The 24,691-nt window shown below is 44.1% G+C and overlaps 1 protein-coding gene across 3 annotated transcripts in view; it reads left to right on the top strand.

Annotated features, from left to right (window-relative positions):
• The first annotated feature begins 10,980 nt into the window (after positions 1 to 10,980).
• The window catches only part of CDC42EP5 (CDC42 effector protein 5), a 30,235-nt gene continuing 16,524 nt past the window's right edge, over positions 10,981 to 24,691 (top strand). The window contains exons 1-2 of one of the 3 annotated variants that reach the window (XM_075605527.1): positions 10,981 to 11,219; positions 11,804 to 12,226. The gene's annotated coding sequence lies outside the window, so the exon portion shown is untranslated. Of the gene's footprint in view, positions 11,220 to 11,772; positions 12,227 to 12,533; positions 12,681 to 24,691 lie in introns of those variants that run through there. The other 2 variants (XM_075605528.1, XM_075605530.1) reach the window with 2 other exon arrangements.

Raw genomic sequence — 24,691 nt, 5'->3', positions numbered from 1 at the left:
CTATACTTTTCACTATTGTGTGTCAGTATTGGTTCACCACTAAGGTCACATTGAAATCAAAGGATTTATTGGCTTAATATAGTGCACATTATTATTAGAAGCACACAACTGTCTGAGAGGGCCAATCCTGTCTTTATACCCCACTCAAGAGGATAAAACAGTATTCCACACCGATTGCTATTTTTGGGGCATAATTTCCTTTCAGGGAAAGTTTTTATATCTTAAATCGCATGCTTCGTTTAAGAAATATGAGGAGTTGAAGTATTGCCAGGAAGTCAAAATAGATGCCTCTCTGAGTCCAGAGTAGCCGGAGGTTATCATGGTAACCACGGATGCTAGAGATGAAGAAAACAATGAGTTAAAAAAAATAATAGAAAACAGAGATCTGGAAATGGTCAGGGAGCAAGATACTAGAGTTCTAAGAGTTAAACTCATAGGCTTCTGGGGTATAGCACGGGGTGCAGTGTAGGAGCTGGTCAGTGAACACAATTGAGCTGGTGATCTAGTTATTTTTTCTACACCAGGGGTGGCCAACACCATTCCTCAAGGGCCACCAACAGGTCAGGCATTAGGAATATCCCTGCTTCAGCACAGTCCTTGACTGAGCCACATGTGCTGAAGCAGGGATATCCTTAAAACCTGACCTGTTGGTGGCCCTTGAGGACTGTAGTTGGCCACTCATGGTCTACACATTATGCATATATATATATATTTTTCACTCGGAGACATGAGACAATTCACACTCATCAATAACAAGGCACATATAAACTGGAGACAGCTTGACAGGAGGTTTAAATTAGCATTTTCTGTCAGGAATTGAGATAAGGGCAGATTACTGTTATCCTTTACCTTTACCTTTACCTTCAACTGTTGAATGGTCATCAAATAAACCCTTTTGTACAGGTCACCTTGATTATTCGGAATACTTGAAGCAGGCGTCTCCCCTTCTTAATCTCATTATTACTTGAAAGTGAGTAAGGGAATCCATGGAATAGGCTCATGCTGGTCTTATTACCTGGAGGCCTTCGGGTCAGCTGACATACCTCTCTGTTACCCTCGTATTAACCCTTTCAGAACGTAAAAATGGCCCGTTTTTTGGGCGAAGAAAAACGCTGGCTAAAGTTGATGAAATAAAGTTCAAATAACTTTATACAAGTTGGAGCGAACATCGAAACATTTACCCATTTCATTTACGTTTAGCCGTTCTGGTGGCTGGCAAGACATGACCAAGTGACAAGAACAATTATATGGAAGATTGTAATTCTCATTATTATTGGTATATTTGAACAGCATTCTAATCCAGAGCAGTACTAAACACGACTAACGAAAAGAAGCGCACACATACATATTAAAGCAGCAGTCTGCGCTTTTGCAGTGTTTTTGCATTTTATTTTTTACTCACTGTAATAGATCTCTTCCTTTCCAATGCTTTATATTTTTTTTTAAATAAGATGACGTCATATAAGATGAGCTCATTCATAAATAACATGAGAATAAAATAAGTTCAGCAGATATTAACATTTGAAATATTAAGTGTCTGGGGAAAAAAATGAAGCTCTCTCTAGAGCCCAGTACAGTCTAAAGCAGGGGTGAGGGGTGATTTTCTGGGGGGCACGGCAGTTGCAGAGGTTCCGCGCTCTCCCCCCCAGGCATTTAAATTAAATGCCGGGGGACCGCGCAAGGCCTCTACAACACACTTACCTTCCCTTCCAGCGACGCGTCGTCATGGTAACCCGGCGTCAAATGACGCCACAGGGAGTTGCAACGGGTTGATGTCACATGACCCCGCGCCTCATTTGACGCCAGGGCCGAGGAGGGGGGGGGGGGCGAGGCGCCGAGGAGAGCACGCAGGGGTGCGCACAGGGAAAAGTTTGCGCACCCCTGGTCTAAAGCAGAAGTGTCAAACTCATTTCATGTGACAGGCCCGATAAGATTTCTTTGTACTTCATTCGGGCCATACATTGTAAAAATACACAAATAATACAATCACACCCCCACCCCACCCCCACATGTTCTCTCCAGCTTCTCTCCCACATGCTCCCCTCCTCATCAGCTTCTCCCTTAAATGTTTTTCTCACGTATTTCTCGTCTACATGTTCCCCCCTTTCTCTCTCTCTCACCCTCCTCCCCTCTCCTATTCCTCCCTTCCCTTATATTCCCCCACCCATCTCTCTTATTGCCCCCCCCCACCCTCTTTATTCCTCACTCCTCCATTCCTCCCTCTCCATTCTCCCCTATTCCCTCCTTCCCTTATTCCACCTCCCTTCTCTATTCCCCCCTCCCAACTTTCCTATGCCCCCTCCTTTCTCTCCTACCCCCTCTCCTTTATCCCCCTCCTCCCCCCTATTTCCCCCTCCCCTCACTCCTATCCCCCCTCCCTCACATCCCCCCTCCCCTCACTCCTACCCACACCCTCCCTTTACCTATTCCCCCCTCCCGTCACTCATATCCCTCCTCCCCTCACTCCTATTCACCCCTCCCTTCACTCTTATCCACCCTCCTCACTCCTATCCCCCTCACTCCTACCCATCCCATCACTCCTATCCCCCTCTCCCCTTACTCCTATCCCCTCACACCTATCCTCCCCTCCCCTCACTCTTATCCTCCCCTCCCCTCACTCCTACCACCCCCCTCCCCTCACTCCTACCTCCCCCCTCACTCCTACCTCCCCCGTCCCCTCACTCCTACCTCCCCCTCGCCTCACTCCTACCTCCTCCCTCGCCTCACTCCTAGCTGCCCCCTACCTCCTCCACTCCTTATCCCCCCTCAACCACACTCCTAATCCCCCTTTCCCCTCACTCCTATTCCCCCTTTCCCCTCACTCCTATCCCCCCTCACTCCTACTCCCTCCTCCCCTCACTCCTACCCCCTCCTCCCCTCACTCCTACCCCACCTTCCTTCATTCCTAATCTCCCCCCCTCACTCCTATCCCCCCACCTCACTCCTATCCCCCCTCATTCACACCCACCCCATCCCTTCACTCCTATCCCCCCTCCCCTCACTCCTAATCCCCTCTAATCCCCCCTCCCCTCCCTCCTAATCCCCCTCCCCTCCCAATCCCCCCCTCCCCTCCCTCCTAATCCCCCCTCCCCTCCCTCCTAATCCCCCCCTCCCCTCCCTCCTAATCCCCCCCTCCCCGCACTCCTAATTCCACCCCCCTCCTGCACACACTGTCACAGCAGCAGACTCGCACACAAAGGCTAACCAGGCACTACTATTGGCCCGGCAAGTCACGCGATAATTCCTGCTGCAGTGGAGTGCAGGAGCAGCATGGGAAGGCGAAGAGCCAGCGCTGGGTCCTCCCCTCATCTCCCAGCAAACAGATGAAGAAGCTGCAGAATTGTAGCATTATATTATTTAATTTCTTCAAACAGGACATGTTCAGGGGGCACAATACTAACATTATATAAATTAAACTGATATAAGCTTCTGAGGAGGATTGCTACTTTGAAATGACGCATTAAATAAAACATTTGTGTGAGATTCTCAAAAATAGAACCCTGGGGAACATGAAAATCAAGATTGGAAGCACACTATTAGAGGATTTGTGTGTGGGTTTAGTAATAAGGAGCAGGTCATTCTGGGAAGAGTTAGTCATTAAGATTACAATTAAAAGTGCATGGTACACAGAAGGTATTGCCGCTTCCATGAACGTGACCAAGATTACTCAGATTTGGTCATTGCATATAACATACACATGTACAATATATCCATTTATGTTTTGCATTTTTCAAATTAAATTGGCACTACACAAGTTATTTTGCACATACCTTGTTTAGTTGTATAGCTCATTTTCAAACCTATTTAATGGTGTGTGTGCGCATTCAATGATTTGGGATGAGGAACCGTAGGTTGGAAGGAGTTACATTAACACACGTTCTAATCCTATAAATCAGTTATTCGGTTGCATTTACTAAACGATCGCAACAGCCACTTGCTTTAACACTGATTGTACCACCTATATTTATTGGGCCCTTTAGTGAAGCTAGTGGACAACTAGTACCACCTCCTGAACTCCCCTGTACTGCATTTCTTTCTGTTAATCCAATCTCTTCATAAAATATACCATCTAATTATGATTTCACATTTTTATTACTGTCAGTTTTTCAGCCGCTGGATGTATATTCTGGAGCCCAAAGTGTACTCATTATGCCCGCAATGCTAGACCTTTCCTTGATGTCTGAAATAAAGGAAGTCACTACTTGAAGGAATTTGCACATTTCAATCCACAACTGCCAGGCCTAAAGAAGGAAGGATATGACACCCTATGCTTGTTTAATTTCAAAGCCCGTTCTTCTGGTATTTAGAATAACAATGAACTAGTGTCACCTTAATATGGTCAAGCATTGTAATTCATTCAGAGCCCTTCCACCATCTCCAACCCGTCCCAATTTCTTTCCATTGGAAAATCTCAGCGTGCTCAGTCTATACACCACTGGATCACCATCTCAGTCCTGAGGATGATTGGCTTTAGTTCTGTTAACAAATTGCATATTAGAAACCCACTTAGTCAATCCCATTTTTCATATACAACTCCTTTACTTTTATATCTGGATCACATGCTTCATTGTGAAATCACCGTATACAGGCATACCCCGCATTAACGTACACAATGGGACCGGAGCACGTATGTAAAGCGAAAATGTACTTAAAGTGAAGCACTGCCTTTTTACCACTTATTGATGCATGTACTGTGCTGCAATCATCATATACGTGCATAACTGGCACAGCTTCGGTACAGGTAGGGAGCCGGTATTGCTGTTCAGTTCGTGCTGACAGGCGCATGCGCGAGCTGCTGTTTGCCTATTGGGCGATATGTACTTACTCGCGAGTGTACTTAAAGTGAGTGTCCTTAAAGCGGGGTATGCCTGTAGTTCTTTTTTTTATTTGCTATTTTCTAGAAACTCTTTTAAAACTCAGCCCTAACCATTGCAGTTTTAGCTGTGTTCATTCATCATTTAGGTGTGGACCTGTAATTAGCCTGTAAAGAAGTAGATATTGCCTAATATCTGATATCTATTATTGTGCTCTTCAGTTCTTCTAAACTTGCAAAGCTAGTGGATATCTTACTTTATAGGCAAAGGATGGTGGGTAGCCGTGTTGGTCCTTTTTTCCACGTAGTAACATGAGAGGGAGTAGGTGTTATGCACTAGGGCAATGAAACATTCATTATATAGATAACCAGACAGAATGGGGAACTGCAGTAATTCCCACTACTTATTTTTTTACATGATGGGAAGAGAGAGACACTTTCAATTGAGTAGTATCTCCAGTTGTATATGTATCCCCTCAAATAACTTAGGGACACATGACAGTGCTGAAAAAGGAGCACCCCTGAGGTACCTGACTGGGAGATATGCTAATGGCTATGCAAAGTATATTTAAATGAGTCCCGTCCCACACTTCCTAAAAGGATTTCCATTCCAACTATACAGAGTTGATAATAAGCGTAAGGCCGCGGCCATAGTAAGAGCGACGTTGCTCGTGCCGAAAACAAAAAGGCAGGAAGCAATGCGCATCGCCATAGATCGCGCGTGCACGAGAGCGCCGAGGCAAAATGTTTTGATTTTGCCGTGCGACGGCCAGGTCACGTGCGCGGTTCAGCCAATGAGGGCGAACCGCTCACGTGACGTCACAGGTTGGGGATTGAGTGTGAGGAGGGGGTTAGGGTGTGAGGAGGGGATTGAGTGTGAGGAGGGGATTGAGTGTGAGGAGGGGATTGATTGTGAGGAGGAGGTTGAGTGAATGTAAAACATTCTTTGATTGTTTATTTGTATTTATACATACGGTAGCACGTCAGCCCTAGTATTAACCAGTCCTCCAATTGTATTTCGTTTTTTTGACGGTCCTCTTAAGGCAAAAGGTTGGAGACCGCTGCTATAAGGAGCATCGCAGCACGATCCAGCTTTAACTGACATTGACTGCATTTCAATTAACATGGGATTGAGCTGCAATGCCCTGTATGTAATCTTAGTGCCCCCCTGTAAGAGTAATGCGCTACCAGCCTCGTGGAACCCTCCTTTCTCGCTTCACAAGAAACGTATTTCTTTTCTTCCCAGGAAACAAAAAAACACCCAACAATAGCAACACATTTACATATATGAGTTTTCTATGAACTAACCTCCTCCCCCCCCTCCTAAATAATATAAACCATTGTTTTCTGGAGCTGAAAAAGCTTTTCTATATGTACCCAGACTAGAGACTTGAAAAAAATGGCAGCCAGATGTTTTGGGAACAATGCCTGCTTCTGCACAGCCACATTTTAGGAAATTAGGGTGTTGGGAAAGCTAGAAACAAAATAACTCATGCCAGACACATTGACATAGAAATGAAATCCAGTCTGTGTCAATATGCAGCACAACACAGAAAACAGCCTTTAAAATTGAAATTAATTAACTTTAATAAGTCATTTTTGAATTAATTACTGTTGTGTGCCCAACATTTTGCCACTGATTGGGTTCGAACTTCATGTTGATGTGTCTTGACAAGATTTGCCTGGCCCTATATTATTACATTGTCTTCTTCAAGAAAGTTTTATTAGCTAGTAAAACTGGTTGAATTATTGGCCCTGCCTGAAACAATAACATGCAACATGGTGAATATCTCTACAAACCTCCAGCCGCCCACAACTGCTTTCTAGAGAAAATGACAAGTAGCAAAACTCTTTATGATTTCTAACCTGTTCTGGTTAAGGAACCCTATAAGTATATTGTGAAACTGCAGAACCCCAACCCCCTCGAATAGCGCATCTGAGATCAGATGCATTGTAAGGAACCCCAACCCTCTCTAAAAGCACGTCTGAGATCAGATGCATTGCAAGGAACCCCAACCCTCTGTAATAGCGCGTCTGAGGTCAGATGCATTGTTAATACTTCTATATTTGGTACAACTTTCAAATGACCCTTTAGAGATGCCCGCCGAACCCCTTTTGAAAAACACTGCTTTAGAGAATTGCCTTGCTTGAAATGTAGATTTTGAGATTTAACAATCTGACATCCTCCTGATATTCTCCCTCCTTTTTCTCCTGCCTCCACCATAACATATAGCATTATATAGCAAGAAAAGTGCACCATAGCAGCTATCTTAATGACAAGCGGTCTTTACAAACAAACCAAAACGTCTCCCACTATACCTTCTGCTTTCACTCTTCCCTTGCTTCCAAATCTAAGCCCTTCTGATCTACTTTTAGTGTTTATTACTGTAATGTAATGTGTTATAGTAGTTACACCATTGTACCATGCTACAATCCTTCCCAATGGTTATATTATGTGCTACTGCTTTTTAGATGAAGTTAGAGGCCCCTACAAAAAGGTCAGTGTTGAGGTAACCAGCTGTAACTCTTGGTGTGAGTCAATTCTGTTTGTTGGGTCTCCCAACGTAATACATTTTCATTGCTTGGAACTATGCAGCATGACTTTGTGATAATTTCATTTATTATTTTCAGAGGGGATAATAAATGTAATCTGTGTGTTTAATAAATGTGTCATTGCTTTCTGTCCTGTCACACTCCATACCAAAAGGGTGTCTTCTCACTACTGATCTTGTTTCACTTCTTTACAGTTACTGAATTTACGAAATTACTGGTTATTAGCTTCTTTTCCCCACAATTTTCCTTGCAATAAATAGACAGTGACTTGAGATTTAGACCTCACAGAAACCCCCTACCAATGAAAACTGAATCTCTACTAGTAAATTAATTAAAAACCCACACAATGAAAAGAAAGTGTCTTGGTTAATTTTCAGACACAGCACACACAATTATGTGTCTCTCTGTGGGGGGTGCCTGCCCAGAAGCCATGCTAATCTACTGTTGAATAAGTGAAGATTAGAAGAGCATAGGAGGTCTTCTCAAAGTGGAAGGTTGGTGGAGCAAGATGAATGAGTCAGCACAGTATAATAACCTATGGAACTTTCATGAGCAGGCACAAGTTTGACTTCAGTTGTATAAAAAGGTTGAATGTGGAGGTACACTTTATTTTTTAAATAGTTGGGATGTTGAAAATAAGATATAATAGGAGTCCGAGGTTTCCATTTTTGGAGTGACAACATGACCCAGTTTGGAGGTCTAGAGGTCTGGGGACACTGGTGGTCAGAGTGGTTGACCACTCGGTAGACACAGACATAATTATTGGACAGCTCCAAAAAATGTTTTTGTGCATCTGATCTCTAAAGAAGAAGGGTAGACAATTGGAACGGTGTAGTCATACTCCTAATTGCTTTCTAAGATAGCAGTTGTACTCAGACTTCCCTTGTCATGGCCTTCAAATGCAAAATCAGCTGATCTATATGTGTGCAAATTAATTTGTTCTTTTTAGACCTGTTGTGGGCCGTAGTTCCCAGAGAAGAGGTTTGAGAACTACTTTGCTATAGCATATGCATGTTCCAAACGCCAGGAAAAGCATCATGCATAAAGCTGGATTCAAAATGCTTTGAGGTCTATATTGAATATATCTTCTAAGCAGTGTATAATAAAGGCATCATAGATTTTTACTCTGGAAAACTGGCAAACTTATTTTATTATAAATCAGAAGTGCAGTGAATATTAAAAAAAAAAAAAAAAAAAAAAAAAGAAGGTATTTACTAAGTTATTAGGTTTTTCTAGAAACACTAATTTGGAGTAAGTCTCGCTCACTGAAGCCCTGTTTGTAATTCCGAACCATCTTCAGCTGTCATTAACAAATGCATACATAAAACAGGGTCATGAGACAAGCCAAGATGTATTTATTTTTGTTAATCACAAATCACATCTTCAATTAATTCCCATGACCTCATTCCTGAACATGAGTTATCAGTAGTGATGTAATGATAACACAGGAAGCAGCTTAGTAATGGGGCCTGAAATGGTTTTTTATAGTCTAGTGTCTTTCAGTTAAGTCTTTTACCACAGTAACACACCTTCTGCTTTTTACTCCACCACAATTAATATGCATTGTCCTTTTACAAAGAAGACTAAAGCAGGGGTGTGCAAACATTCTGCGCTGCGCCCCACTGCCTGACGCCTTACCTAGCAACCAGCGTCAAATGACACCGCGGGGGTCATGTGGCGTGACCCCGCAGCATCATTTGATGCATGTTGCCATGGCGACGCGTCGCCCGAAGCCAAAGTAGGTAAGTTACAGAGGCCTCGCGCGCTCCCCGGCATTTAATTTAAATGCTTTGGGGGAAGAGCATGGGGCCTCTTTAACCGTCGCGACTCACCTAAAAAATTCCCGCCCCCCACTTTGCGCACCACGGGACTAAGGCAAAGAACAGTGGGGAGAAACCCCTATATTTGAGTCACCTAACCACAATTTCCTCACTTTCAACCAACAACTAAAATGATTGAATATACTTTTTTGCTAATAGGTTTCCTGGTTTATTGAAGAGGAGTAACAAATGAATGTAATTTTTTTTTTAAGTCCAATAAATTTGCTTCAATTGGTATACAGTGTATCTGGGTTCTGAAAGGAGAAACTAGACTAAATTTATATTTTGCCCACATCTGTGGCAAATGCAAAACAAACTAGTTATAAAAAAAAGAGTATTTAATTTGATGTAAAACCTTAGAGGAGTTAATGCCAAGGGAGATTTGGTGGAAGCACATAGGGGGTTATTCATAAAAGTCAGTTTTGGGTTAACACACCGATCTGGCATTAATTCTTGTCGACCTGCATGGGATTTAACACCAGATTGGATGCATTAAGTGACAAGAATATATAACGGCCCCAGACGTAACCCCTCCCTAAAAACACAATCTGATGCAGACCTAGCAAAATAGATACAAATTACTTTGATACTTGACCCTTTACAGATGCTTGTTCAAGTGTATGTCTAAGCGTCACTTGTACAGCACAATCTCATTGCACCCTTCTTTACATTGCCCCCATTATCCTTTGTTGCTATGCACCTCAAAGGGGACATATTAACTAAGCCATTACAACAATACATGACCCATTGGCACAAATGCACCTTCTGTTTGTTATGCTGCTCAGAACACATGATCCATTAGTTCAGGGGCAGCCCACTCCAGTCCTCAAGAGCTACCAGCAGGCCAGGTTTTAAGGATATCCCAGTTTCAGCACAGGTGATTCAATCAGTTGGCTCAGTTGAAGGGTCTGCTTCAGCACAGGTGGCTCAATCAGTGGCTCAGTTGAAGAGTTAGCTGTGCTGAAGCAGGGATAGCCTGAAAACCTGACCTGTTGGGGGGTTGGGTCTTGAGGGCTGGCCTTGAGAACCCCTGCATTAGATACTAGAGCACGTATTCCATTTTATGTGCTGCACCACTAAAAACAATGCATTAAGTATACAATGTGGAATTGTTTGCTGGCTACCAATCAAAAGCTTAATGAAAACCACATCATCCCCACTACTGCATGACAGGCATGTACAGAGCTCTGCCATCCCCATTAATGGCTCGCATCCATCTATAAAAATACTTTTTTTTTTTTTTACATTGCATGTATATCTTTATATAGCGCATTACGGCAGTAACACATGTTACATAATGGGAATAAACGCTTCATACATAAAAGTAGACATTAGGAAAAGAGGCGTCCCTGCCCTGAAGAGCTTACAATCTAATATTGCAGCTTAAACTGTTACTTTCAGGGGGATTAGATATTGAAACTGTAGCTATTTTCTCAGTTGTAAACGAGCCGTCCTTTCTTGGCTCCCTCCTCTCCACAACACCCTAAGGCCCGAATCACAATGGAAATCCCTCAATCTGGAAGAAATTGCACTAAAAACCGTTTCAGGAAATTCCAACAAAGATCTGGAGGGCACGGGTCGCCAAACCTATTTAGGAATGTGTATCATTTCCTCTGCAGACCCACCATTTGAAATCTGCATTTACATAAAATAAAAAAAATCTATTTTTTTTTTTTTTACAGGAGTCTTATCCAACTATATAACCCCCCCACCCCTCCCCTCCTCCTCAGTTGTAAAGACACATAATCAGAATAGATGTTGGTATTTTGTTATTTTGGTATTTTGTTGTGATTAGTGTGTTTTGTAGATGGGCTGTCAGCTTCATCAGAAAGTTGGGAAACTTTGGGGATACGTGACGTCACCCCGCCCCCTTTAACTCCCTCTGTCCCGGGCAGGAAGGGGGCGGGGAGACAGGCGCCTGGTTTTATTTGATGCAGATTCAGTGTCTTTTCCTCCCATTCCTGCCCGGTCCCTCACACTGACAGTCCGGAGACACAAGGATGGACTCTGATCCCCCGACTAGTCAGCAGCAGGTAAGACAGAAAAACATTGTATCTATATATTTGTATCGCGACAGCATGTAGACACCATGTACACTTTATACAATACTCTTTATACAATACACATGTGGTCTGTTCGCTCTGGATTGAGACCGCATTGGAGAAGCAGCTCCCCCGCTTATTGCAATGAGACCAGTCACAGCCTGAGCTGCACTTCTGCAGATCTGAATACTTTTTATTATTACTATTTATAAACTAGCGATTGGATCCCATATAACCCCCTTTTTTTTAGCCCCAAAGCCGTTACGTGGCAGCATGCTGGAGGAGACGCATATTTGACATGACTGCAAACAAATGGGACTGGCTGCGTGGTCTGCAGACACACAATGTATCAGACGTTTAATAGCATAGCGAGTACATGCGATTTAACCCCTTCAATCCAGCGATGCGCTGCTGTGGGATCTGACTGGCGAGCTTGGACCCCCCCCCCCCCCATGTAAAGTTTTAAGGGTCACATGCAGTTTTTAAACACATTCTCCCATGTGCATTTACTGAAAATAACACAAACCCACCCTTCCGTGATTAGATCCTTAACTCTCCACTGCTTCATTTACCAGCTTGTGCGGATATAAAGAGCGTGAAGCCCCCGCCCCCCCCGAGGGATTTAGGAGATCAGGAAGAAGACGGATCCCGGGCGCCTCTGCTGGCTGACACCCAGCGAAGGGCACCGAGAGCAGGCAGCTCTGCAGAAAGTCCTTCGTATCGGAGGGGGGACCTGTACACACTCACCCCCAGAATACGCCAGGAGGGGGGGAAAGGGACTGCAAAGAGAGCCACATTACCAGCATTGTACAAGCAGTGTCTCCTGTCCCCTGTCCTGCCCCCACCACCTCTCTCACTTTGGACCTTGGATTACAAAACAAAGCAGGATCTGCAGTTGGCATTTCTAACACCTCGGTTGCAGGAGCCTGCAGTTGGGTTGCTGGAAGTCACACGTGTGGAACAGGGTACATTTAATTAAACCCAATCAGGAATACAAGGTGAGTTTACTCCCCTCTCTTCCAAGTTGAGTTAAAGTTTTATTGTATTATTTACAGCCTTAAACTTTGTGTTTTGGGGGGGGAAACAAAGGCCGAAGGATAAAGACATTTCTCATTAATAGTAATGATAGAAAACTATAAACAAGACATCAAAGGAATATCCCCTCTATATAAACAGCGCAGATCAGAAAGCTTTGTATGACACACCAAGCAGGGAAAGGATCAAGCCGACGTTACCTGACCTCGCCCAGTATGCATGTTGATTTTTTTTAAAAACCTTTTTTTGAGGTTATGCGAAATCCCCCCCAGAGAAGCTGGAATCATCCCCGGCCTTATTGTTAAGCAGGACTAATTGTTGGACCATATGGGCGTCTCTCTGCTAAAGCCAGGGGGGCTTCCTGGGACTTAAAGGGGCCAGAGAAAGGGAGGCTGAGTAAGATCATTAACACAGGAAGTAAGTGCTGACTCGTGCTGGGAATGGGTGATGACTGGGATATATAAGGCGTGTAATGGATAGCAAGATCCGTGAATTATGCAACCTGGAGGGTTTCTTCATATATTTCCTATTGTCTGATTTTGCTGCACTTATTGTATAATTATAATTCCCTGTACTGTATTCTTTGTGAAGCGCTGAGTACACTTTTGGCGCTATATAAAGACATACAATACAATACAATATTAGACACTTTAAAAAAAAAATTAAATATGCTTTTTGATGGCCATGGCTCATTGGGGTGCACATCTACAAACCATACAAGTTTGGATATGGGGTGTGTGTACAGGGAGGTAGACACAACGTGTGTGGCAATTTTTAATAACCGTGATATTGAGGTATCGGCCCCATAGGGAGTGTCGCCATCTGACTCCTGATCACCCTGATATGGCTATGCAGGCCAAGCTTTCACATTGTGATAGTTGTTTCGGGTCTATTGAGCTGAGCCTCAATAATAAAAAAAGACAAGCGATTTTGGTTTGAAAACCATGACATCTCATGGTGACCAGCCAGCACCCCGAGCCTTGGGTGCTGTTTTGAAAGCCTATTGTATTGTAGTTTTTACATGGAAGTATATTGTACTGTAGTTTACATGGAAGTTCTTCTAAAAGAGGGTGGGGATGACAAAGGGCTTAACTACTTAAATCTCAAAGCTTCAAAATTGGTATAATCTGCAGCACCAAATTAAGAATCTTGATCCAATTAAAAAAAAAAACGTTTGTAAAATTTGCTGCGTGATTTCTTCCCTGGCTTTCATATAGGATAGGGGCGGGCAACTCCAGTCCTCAAGTGCCACCAACAGGCCAGGTTTTAGGGATATCCTTGCTTCAGCACAGGTAGTTCAGCTCATTCTGATTGAGCCACCTGTGCTGAAGCAGAGCTCCTTCAAACCTGACTTGTTGGTGGCCCTTGAGGACTGGGGTCCTCTAGGAACATTGTATGATCAGACCCAGTAGACATACAAAATAACACAATTTACCCATGCCTCGAGCTGGACACAATCTCCCATTCCCAATAAACACACCATATAATTTTAATGGGATAAATTAACAGCTACAGCTTTATTTATTACAACAGATAAATATCTCTTATCCCCAACCAGGGACCCAGCCAGATTGCTCCGCTTTCACCTTCCGGAGCTCAAGGGATACCCTCTACTCGTGCTCATCTAGCCATTCAGTACCTTAGTACTCTGAGTGCACAGAGCCCCGGAAGGTCACCAGCTCACCAACGGAGCCTAGCCTGGAATGGTACCGCCTTCCCCAACTAAAATACTTCCGAAGTCTGACACCTATCTCCAGGAGCCAATGCTGACTGATTACCCCTCCCAGGGTAACGTTACCCTCGCTAACACATACCCCAAGCTGCGACAAAAACAGAGCAGAATCCCAATCATTCTTTCCAACCCTGACATCCCTCATGCCTAAATACAGGGTGGGTGGGACTTCGTTTCAGCAGATCCTAGAAAAAGAAGCTAGGATGTCCCCTCCCCTGGCCCCAAGTACCCCTTACTGAACCCTTCCCCCCTGGCATGACTTCACAGCACCTTAGGGGAGGGAACCCTCTGCCTTAAGTCATGCCGCCACTTCCTTAGGCTAAGATTATAGTAGGTGCGCAACAGTGCATGGCGTTGCGCGCCTGTCGCCCAAGCGATGGGTGCACTGAGGTGATAGGGTGGTGTGGCGGACGCGTCACCAGGCTGGTTCGCCCTCACTGGCTGAACCGCTCACGTGATGCGGCCGCCGCGTGAAAAAGCAAAATAATTTGTTCTTTTTAAAAAATCTGCATCGCGCCCGTGCTCGCAATGGCCGTCCCGTATCGGCTGCTACACTTTGTTCACGCAGCGCGCTAAATCGCATGCGCTGTCGCGCTCACTACAATAGAGGCAGAAGTCCAGGGCTTTCTTTACCCATCTTTGATGCACGCCTGACCTGTAATATATTTTATTGGGTATAGATAAATGTAATGGGATGAAACCATTACATAGTGATAAAAATGTAATGTGATATAGAATAAAGTTGGCATAACCGATCTATTTTTTCCTTTTTTGAGTTGTTGAAAGTTTTACATTTTACAAGGGGGGCAGTTATTGGTTATCCCCCCCCCTCCCCAAAATAATGTGATCAATCAGATGTGTGCATCCTTCCTGAGAACCGACTAGGTGAGAGGGGCGTGCTTAACATGCAGTGAAAGACCTGTCTATAAGGAAGCCAAAACCATTCCCAAGTTTATCATGAGAACTTTAATAGCAACTGATGAATAAATACAATGGGAATAGAATACCAATACAGGTGGAACTCGGTATCCGATGGTCTGTTTACCGCTGAACGGGCGCATTATCCGACGCTCACCACCGCGGATTAACATGGACCTGCAATCCGACGGCGGTTTGCAACACAGATTCCGGTGGATAAGGCCAGGTCCCCAGTGGCTGCTACACCGTGCGTGCCACACAGCAAAGCCCTCTATGGGGCAGTCCCCGGTGGCCGTGTGTGTGGGGGCATGCAAAGCGCCGTAACAATACGATCACATGGTCGGAGTGCAGCCAGTGGAAGGGCAGATATGGCCCCGCCCCCCGCGCATCCATAGCTCCCCTACAGACCGCCGATCGCGGCTTTAAACTGTGCAGGCGCCGCTAGGTAAGACTGGGGCCGTAGCCTAAGCGAGGGCCGCCTGTAGTGTACTTTGGGACTGCTTCTTTTAATTGCTGCACCCAGTCCTGTGTGCTTTTATACAATTACTGCTTTTCTGGGGGGGAGAGAAGCAGAGTAGGAGGTACATCCAAATACCCTATTTCCTCAATTCTAAGACGCACCTTTTTTTCGATTTTCACATGTCTGAAATCGGGGTGCGTCTTAGAATCGATGTATTGCAGATGGTTGAAGGACAGGTTGGCGGCGGCAGGACAGGTCCCAAGTCTGCAGGTGAATGAAGTTAAGAAGACAGCGGGAGTGCGGTGGCGGAGGCGGCTAATAGATCATAATAGCAGGAGCAGAGCGGCATAGGGGAACGGCTTGGGAGGTGCACACTGTAACACCGGAAGTTGACCGGTGTCTGACTTCCGGTTACAGTATGCACCTCCCAAGCCGTTCCCCTGTGCTGCTCTGCGCCTGCTCAGCTCTCCTGCTATTATGATCTCCTGCTGCTGCACCCCACCGCACGCCCGGTGTCTTCTTATCTTCATTCACCTGCAGACTTTGGACCTGTCCTGCTGCCGCATACCCACCCGCTGTCCATCTGCAGACGTGGGACCTCTCCTGCCGCGGCCGCCCGCTTTATCCTCTGCTGACATGGGACCTCTCCTGAAACATGGTAAGTGAAAAAGTTATTTTCCTGTATTTTAAGGGCCAAATCGATGGTGCGTCTTACAATCAAAGGCGTCTTTACAATCGAGGAAATACGGTAGTTTCACTTTGCGAATCCTTGTGGGGGAGGCGCATGTGTCAGTCTGGTTGTAATAACCACATACAGTCAGTGAGTGTTTCGACGCTTTAGCATCTGCTTTAAAGCAGCAGTCCAAGCTGCTGGTTTTTTTTTTTATTATTGTTTCCCGTTTTAATATGTGCATCAATACAATCCACACACTAAGTAATTGGCTAAGTTGCCGATCTGTTCTCCTGTGATTGATCGGTTAAACTTCGGCTTGGGGGTTCACAAAATGGCCCTCAGTGCAGCAGAAGAGGACCAAAGATGTAGAGTTCTGTGGGGAAGATCATATGACCAGCCAGTCACTAGATGCAATTGGTGCACTGCTAGAGAGGGGGCAGGGCTTTGCTTTCAGAAGAGGAAGGGGATGTAACTTTATAAATGGTTGCTACAGAAACAAAACATGCACGTGACATTAAAATGCATTAAAAATACTAGAAGTATTTTCTCATAGTACAGAACTGATTTATTAAAAACACATATATATGTAGGATATTGCTTGCACTGCAGCTTTAAATGTGTCACTTTTTTTTAATTGTTATAATTGCACAAGCTTGAATTTAAGGTGTTGGCATTACATTAATTCAACCTACAACAGGTGGATTCCTCTTTAACATTTAGGTCATCACACACTTCACCCATATCTCATAGATTAAAAAAAAAAATAGGGATCGCTTACTTAATTTTTTTTTTTTTTTTTAATATTTTAAATAGTTGTTTCTAAATATAACTTGTGTATTTAGCTTGCAATATTAGATGCACAGTTTTTACTTCAGCTGTAAGGAAGGTGGGTTAGACATAAAAATATATATTTTGTTTATTTTAGATATAGGCATTGTTAAAATAAGCTGAGAAATGGGCTTTGCATGCACAAGGGTTACAGAGAGTAATACAGACTTCCATTACAAGTGCTAGGGGAAAACACCGTTGGAGAATTAAAGGCTGTTGGGATACACATGACGGATCCTTACAAGGGTTGAATGTACCAAACATGATTTGGAAGAGTTTTTATTGTTTTGTAGTGAAAATTGGTAGACTAGGTGTGACCTGTGACTCACCAATTTGTATGTTTAAAATAATAACAATTCAAGTTATATTGTTTTAAATTAAATAAATTACCAATAATGTTTTAGCAACTCACTTAGGAGTCCCAGTCAGCTCCTCATGCTCGTAGTTGTAGTAGTAAAGACTTTAAAATATTGTTGACTGAATTCAGAGAAGGCTTATTATTGTCATGCAACCAAAAACATGTGTACAACGGTCTCTTGTATGCTAAAAAGGTGTTTAATAAGCCATAAAGTCCAATGTTTTAGCTGCAACAGGCAGCCTTTGTCAGGACACAGGCTGGCCATTGCAGCCAAAAATGGGACTTCATAGCTTCTTATAAAACGTTTTTTTTTTTTTTTTTTTTTTTTTTTTTTTTCTCTCGCCCCCCCAACTTTGTGTGCCAGCAATGACCCCACTGTACTTTCTGCACTCTTCTTGTCATGCCACAAGGTCACTAGTTTTCCTCCACGTTGAATTTTTATATAATAATAATAATTTTAATAATCTAGTTGGTACTTGGAACTTCTATAATATTTTTTTTTGGCTCCTCCAAACTTCTATTTTGACCACATTCCCCAGAAACTCAAAATGCTACATAGAATCAGACTATACTATACGTGTCTTGGCCTTTCTTTGTAGCCTCAAACAGGGTTGTGCCACATTTTGATCGTGTGCACCTGCCCACCCTAGTTAAACCCTAGTAATAACTATTCAGAAGTTTTTGTTTTTGTTGTTGGAGGCGAACAGCTGAATATCTTGGTCAGTAACAATATTGTTTTTAGAGTTTTCTTTGAAAATGTGTTGCGGAAACCGTGTAACTGCTTCTATAAGTTTGGCCACTGGGGTAGTAGCAACGCATTGCAGTCTTCTGCCCCAACAAAGGTGTCTGGGAGAGAGGAGTTTCCAAGAGCTAATCCTTCCTTCGGGCATCAACTGGCTTCTAAGGAGTAGATTTGGTGGTAACACAATTCCGGAAGTACTGTATTGCTATCATAGCAACATCTGACATCTCCAGTGTCTCTAAAAGCCCTGCATGGTAATTAGAGGTCATGCGCCTGTCTTGCCAGATTATTGTAAGATGCAAAGTGTCAGGTCTGATGCTTGCATTGGGGTCTTGGATCACAGAGAAAACAAACACCTGTATCTGTATATGGGAACATGATGTCAAAAGGTTTGGGTCCTGTGTACGGTACAGGACTAGTGATTATTATTAATTTTTTTTTTTAATGTTAACATTTAAAGTTGCATAACAGCGAGGCTCATTTGCATGTGATTTCCCAGAATTCCTGGTGGAAGCACTATGCTAGGAGATAATGGTGAAAAGCAGTGTTTCGGACCTGTCTGAGATGTGAATGTGCTCACAAGTGATATTTTTATTTGCTGTATTACAAAGGACAAAACAAATGCACAACTACCTGAATAAATTAATGAGTAGACCTTCTTTTTTGTGTTGTTGTGAGATTTGTTTTTAATAAGGTAATTATAAACGGTGGCCAAAATAGGCAGTACTGTTGATCAACCTCTCAAAGGCTGCGCTTATGGCAACGGCGCATCAAAACAAATGCATTGTCGCCGTCATCTGTGCTTATAGTGCATACGGCACGACGAAGCGACAGCACTACCAAAGATCTGGTAGTCACTATGTATGTATGTATATCATATTTTTTTTTTTTTTTTTGCGACGGTGTCTCCTTGTGCCTTCCTCTGCCTTCCCCTTTTTATAACGTCACAGGCCTTGTAGCCTGTGACGTCACCTAAACTTGAATTACAACTATCACAATGGCGATGGGTGACTTCATTGGTCGCGTCACTGGCACTATAAGCGCAGCCTAAGTTACTGCTATTTACAGATGCAGTCACTTGACTGGCAGCTTTGAGTACCAAGGTTGGTATTGCAGTGTTTTAAATGCATCGACACATGTACATACTTGTCAATTGAAGTTACTCACTGAATATTTCTGCTGCTTTTTAAAGAGGTAGTTGTGCGGTTTTAAAATATACAGCCTTTGATTACCTTTTTATTGAAAACAAATTTATTGAAGATGTCGATCACTCATGGGAGATCTAATCGATTAGAAAAGATCCTGGTTCACTGAATGGCTGCCTTTCAGTTTAAAATCAATCCGTCAGTCTGTGTAACTCAGCAGCTACAATGTATTCTTATTACTAAGGTAACATTATTGATGCCAATATTCCCAGCAGTTTGAGCTGTAAACTGTAACAATAGATAATGTTACCTTTTTGTAATAGACTACATTGTAGCTGCTGCGTTAGGCTGTGCTTATAGTGCCGGAGATGCGATGTCGCGGCAAAACAAATGTATTGCCGCCGTCGCGTGCGCTTATAAAAGTAGGCTCAACGCGACGTGGCGGCGCGAAATTTGGAGGCCAGTCAAATTCAAGTTTTGATTTTTCAGAGGCTGTCGCCACATGTGACAGCCTCTGAACCAATCAATATCCAGGTCGCTTGCGACGTCGCTGCAAAGCTCCTCACTCACAGACACTCTCTGGAGTGAGGAGCAGGCACAAATTGCTAAGGACTGTCTGGTTTGATTTGCTTGTTGCATATACCTTGTCCTGCATCCTCTTCATTCTGTTTTTGACTTGCTAAGTGCTTGGTTGCTTTATCACATATTAGTACTCCCATACTATCTCTATACAAAGGCTGTACTGTGGATTTGTTTTGCTATTTAGCATTGGGATATTGTAGGTTGATTTGTTATTAGAGGATTCAGAATTTGTGGAGGGTTTTTCTACTACTGTTTTTATTTGGGGCTTGTATCTGTTTCCTGTGGGTTGTGGGGCTAGGGGAAGTACCCTCTGGTCCCTTTGGGACTGAGGGGAACGGGCCTGACGAAGGGTTAATTCCCGAAACGTTGCCCCCCTATACTCCACCTTCTTGACCCAGTTATATGTTGTTTTGCCCCTTTCCCCTCCTTCCCTTTCCCTTTTTTATTTTTCCTTTATCCTATTATCCTCCTAAACAGCCCATATGTGTTCCTACCTATGTGCATTTTGTGTTCTTGGTGTGGAGCTGTTAGTTTGTTGTTTCATTTGTGCACTGATTAAATTTTCTTATTTTGGTTAATTGCCAGTGTTTTTGATTCTATTATTAGGGTGTGCTGGATTTTTTCAGTATTGCCTCATATTGCTTGTTGACTTGGATAAGTTCTCTAGGCAGGAATGAGAGTCTGAAACCCCTTTCCACCACCTGCTTTACTATTTTGCTTCCATACTCATGTTAAGTTTCAATTTTAAGTCACAACAGGATTGATGAACTTGCTCGACCGGTTCCTGGTGTCATTTTCACCTGCTTTCCCTTGCTCTTGCATGTGTATTGTGCATGCTAGAAATACATACAGGTTGTAGATGACTGATTTGATAGTCACTCTTATCCCCCAGGCAGTTAACAGTATCGCCATTGTGATAGTGCAAGAAAGTACGTGAGTGTTTTCCACAAGTCATGGGACTTGGAAAACAACATTTGAGATTTATATGAAGATATTTTAAAGTTGAACCGAAATGACCAAGGACTCAAAAGCAAGGGCAGCGTGTCGGGGAAAATGTTTGACTGGAAAGTCTCTTTGAATACATGTGTTTCACTGGGACGTACTAATATTTAATTAATGAATACAAAAAAGGTGAACGACGAAATGGAATAAGCCAAATTTTTAATGAGATTGAAAAAAGCACAAAGCTATCGGGGTTATAAGTAAATCACAATGCCCGAACAACAAAGTAAGTGGAAGGGTGGGGGAGGGAGGAGGGGGAAAAAAAAAAGGGGAGCAAGGTAAAATCACAAGGGAAGGGGAGCAACGTTTCGGGGTATGGGCCCGTTCCCAAAAGGCAAAATGAGTGCCTAATGGTATTTCCCTATAAAGCAATGCAAATGGCAAACAAAATACAAGCCAATGGGGAAAATGTGATTCACTTATAGAACCCTGATGGGTTTGTGCTTTTTTTAATTTTTTTTCCAATCTCATAAAAAATGTGGCTTATTCCATTTTGTCGTTCATGAGTGCTGGGAACACCTTTTTTGTATTCATTGTATGTTTGGAGGAAATAAGGTTCCACGTGGAACAACCTAAAACTTATTATAGCCTCCCTTTTTTTTTTTGGTCTCTTTTTGTTTTTCTTCAATATATAATTAATGGTTCCTTGGTAAAAATGTGTTTTTTTTTTATTTATTTTTTTATATGTCGTAAGTTGAGTTGTCATTTGTCATTGATTTGAAGTAATTCTTACTCTCCGCTTGGCACAGCACTGTTCTGCTCAGTGCTCTGCAGTCCTGTCAGAACTCCCAGTGTGTATATGTATACACACGTGTGTGTGTGTGTGTGTGTGTGTGTGTGTGTGTATTTACACACACACACACACCCCATTTACTGAATATTTGGAGATTAACTTTAGAACCTTTAGCCACATTTGACAGATGTGTGTAGGGGAAGGGTGGGTTGTCTGCCCTGATATTTCTCAACTCTCCCCTCCTATTTCCTGCCTGAGTATGCTAAAGCAAATCCAGCTGTGCGCTGTCCAGAGATAGATGTGTGGGGGGGGGCAAAATATCTCTTATTTTCCAACATTTCTGTATTGGGCTCCCCCCCTTTCAATTTGCCTTTTTTGCATTAAAAAAAAAAAAAAACCCTGAATGAGTTATTCTTTTAGCCAGGCTATTTAAACACAAAAGACCATCCAGATGGAGGAAGGAAGGGCAGGAGGTGAGCTGGACCTGGTTCCCTTATTTCCTTTAAAGCTGCAGTTCAGTCTATATCCTGCATGTGTGTTTTTTTTAATAAATCAGTTCTGTAGTAAGAAAAAATACTTTTAGCATTTTCGGTTTTTAAAAAAACAACTTTGAAAGACCAATTTTCTTGTATTCTATTTTAACAAGCATTTGCTAAGGCACTGCCCCTTCATGGCCTGTCACAAACCCAGGCACACCCCTTTGTCAGCACTGCCCTCCCTCTCTCTAAACGTGCACTAGCATCTGGTCACATGATCTTGGTCACATGATCTTCCTCATACAGTAGTACATTCAAGGAAGCTGGAGAAAAGGGATCAGCCATGCATAGCAGCTCGGATAGGCGATTTCAAACTTATTACAGTGTTTATTCCATTCATTGCACGTGTATATAATGTAAAATTGTAATAATTCCATTTATAGCAAACGTGTATATGTGAATATTATTTAGATGTATATGTATGTTACTGAAATGTGGAGTGAGTGTGTAGGTAAATACACACAATACACTTCCACTGCATATATATATATATATATATATATATATATATATATATATATATATATATATATATATATATTATATATATATATATATATATATATATATATATATTATATATATTATATATGTATGTATATGTGAAGTTATGTGAGTAAAAAAGTGACAAAAACCCTCCATAGCAAGGCAAATAGCAAATGGAAATATTACTGTATGCTCATTTGTATGTATATATATATTTATATACACACACACTTCAAATACGGATAGTGATTCACGTAAATGATATATATATTCACTTTCTGGGAGTATAAGAGTGACTGTCCTGTTGTTCCTTTTTTTGTATCCATCATTGAATGGTATGCACCCTCTCTTTACGTTTATTTTATACTAGCTGAGAGACCCGGCGTTGCCCGGGATGTAATGTTCCCGCTCCTCTCTCTCTCCTCACCCCTCCCCCTCTCTCTGTTTGTCCCCCATTCACATCAATCCAGTTCCCCCCCTCCCTCCTTTACAGCTTCATGCAGTGTGTGTGCGTCAGTCATTGTGTGTGCGTCAGTCAGTCAGTGTGTGTGCGCGCGCGTCAGTGAGTCTGACGCAGAAACACAAACACACACACAGACTGACTGACGCACACACACACACAGTCAGTGTGTGCGTGTGTGTGTGCCTCAGTCAGTCAGTGTGTGCGTGCGGCAGTCAGTCAGTCATTCAGTCAGTGTGTGGGTGTGGGGGTGTGCGCGCGCGCGCGTCAGTAAGTGTGTGTGTGTCAGTCAGTGTGTGTGTGTGTGTCAGTCAGTGTGTGTCAGTCAGTGTGTGTGTGTCAGTGTGTGTGTGTGTCAGTGTGTGTGTGTGTGTGTCAGTGTCAGTGTGTGTGTGTGTCAGTGTATGTGTGTGTGTGTACCATTCATTGTGTGTGTGTGCGCGCGCGCGTCAGTCTGTGTGTGTGCGCGCGTGGGTGTGGGGGTGTGCGCGCGTGCGTCAGTCAGTGTGTGTGTGTGTGTGTTTGTTTGTGTCAGTGTGTGTGTGTGTGTGTGTCAGTGTGTGTGTGTGTGTGTCAGTGTGTGTGTGTGTGTGTGTGTGTGTGTGTGTGTGTGTGCAGCAGTCAGTGTGTGTGTGTGCAGCAGTCAGTGGGTGTGTGTGCAGCAGTCAGTGTGTGTGTGTGTGTGTGCGCGCGTCAGTCTGTGTATGTGTGCGTGTGGCTGTGAGGGGTTGTGTGCATGCGGCTGTGAGGGGTTGTGTGCGTGCGTCAGTATGTATGTGTGTGTGTCAGTCAGTGCGTCAATCAGTCAGTGTGTGTGTGTGTGTGTGTGCGTGCGTCAGTCAGTCAGTGCGTGCGTCAGTCAGTCAGTGTGTGTGTGCGTCAGTGTGTGTGCGTGCGTCAGTCAGGGTGTGTGCGTGCGTCAGTCAGGGTGTGTGCGTGCGGCTGTCAGTGTGTGTACGTGTGGCTGTCAGGGTTTGTGTGCGTGCGCCAGTCAGGGTTTGTGTGCGTGCGCCAGTCAGGGTTTGTGTGCGTACGCCAGTCAGGGTGTGTGTGCGTGCATCAGTCAGGGTGTGTGCGTGCGTCAGTCAGGGTCTGTGCGTGCGTCACTCAGGGTGTGTGCGTGCGTCAGTCAGGGTGTGTGCGTGCGTCAGTCAGGGTGTGTGCGTGCGTCAGTCAGGGTGTGTGCGTGCGTCAGTCAGGGTGTGTGAGTGCGTCAGTCAGGGTGTGTGCGTGCGTCAATCAAAGGGCAGGCGTGGGGGGGGGGGGTGAAGGGCAGGGGTAGGGGGGGTGAAGGGCAGGGGTAGGGGTGGGTGAAGGGTAGGGGTGGGTGAAGGTCAGGGTTAGGGGGGGTGAAGAGCAGGGGTAGTAGGGGGGGTGAAGGGCAGGGGTGGTGAAGGGCAGGGGTAGGGGGGGTGAAGGGCAGGGGTAGGGTGGGGTGAAAGTGAGGCACAAATTGTTGGCAGGAGTAAAATGTCCCTACACACACACACACACACACAACGGGAGTGAGAGGTGGTGGAGAGTGGGACTGGCGCAGATCCGAGGCTGCTTGGCCCCCCAGCGGCTGGGGAGTTGGCGGCCGGGGGGGTAAGGGAGCGGGCGGGGGGGGGGGGTAAGGGAGCAGGCGGGGGGGTGGTAAGGGAGCTGGCGGGGGGGTAAGGGAGCGGGCGGGGTGGGGGAGGGAGCGGGCGGGGGGGGGTAAGGGAGCAGGCGGGGGGGTAAGGGAGCGGGCGGGGGGGGTAAGGGAGCAGGCGGGGGGGTAAGGGAGCGGGC

Source organism: Ascaphus truei, chromosome 6 (genome assembly GCF_040206685.1).
Source record: "Ascaphus truei isolate aAscTru1 chromosome 6, aAscTru1.hap1, whole genome shotgun sequence".
Taxonomy (NCBI): Eukaryota; Metazoa; Chordata; class Amphibia; order Anura; family Ascaphidae; genus Ascaphus; species Ascaphus truei.
Note: the sequence above shows the minus strand (reverse complement) of the source record. Positions and strands in the feature narration are given on the sequence as shown.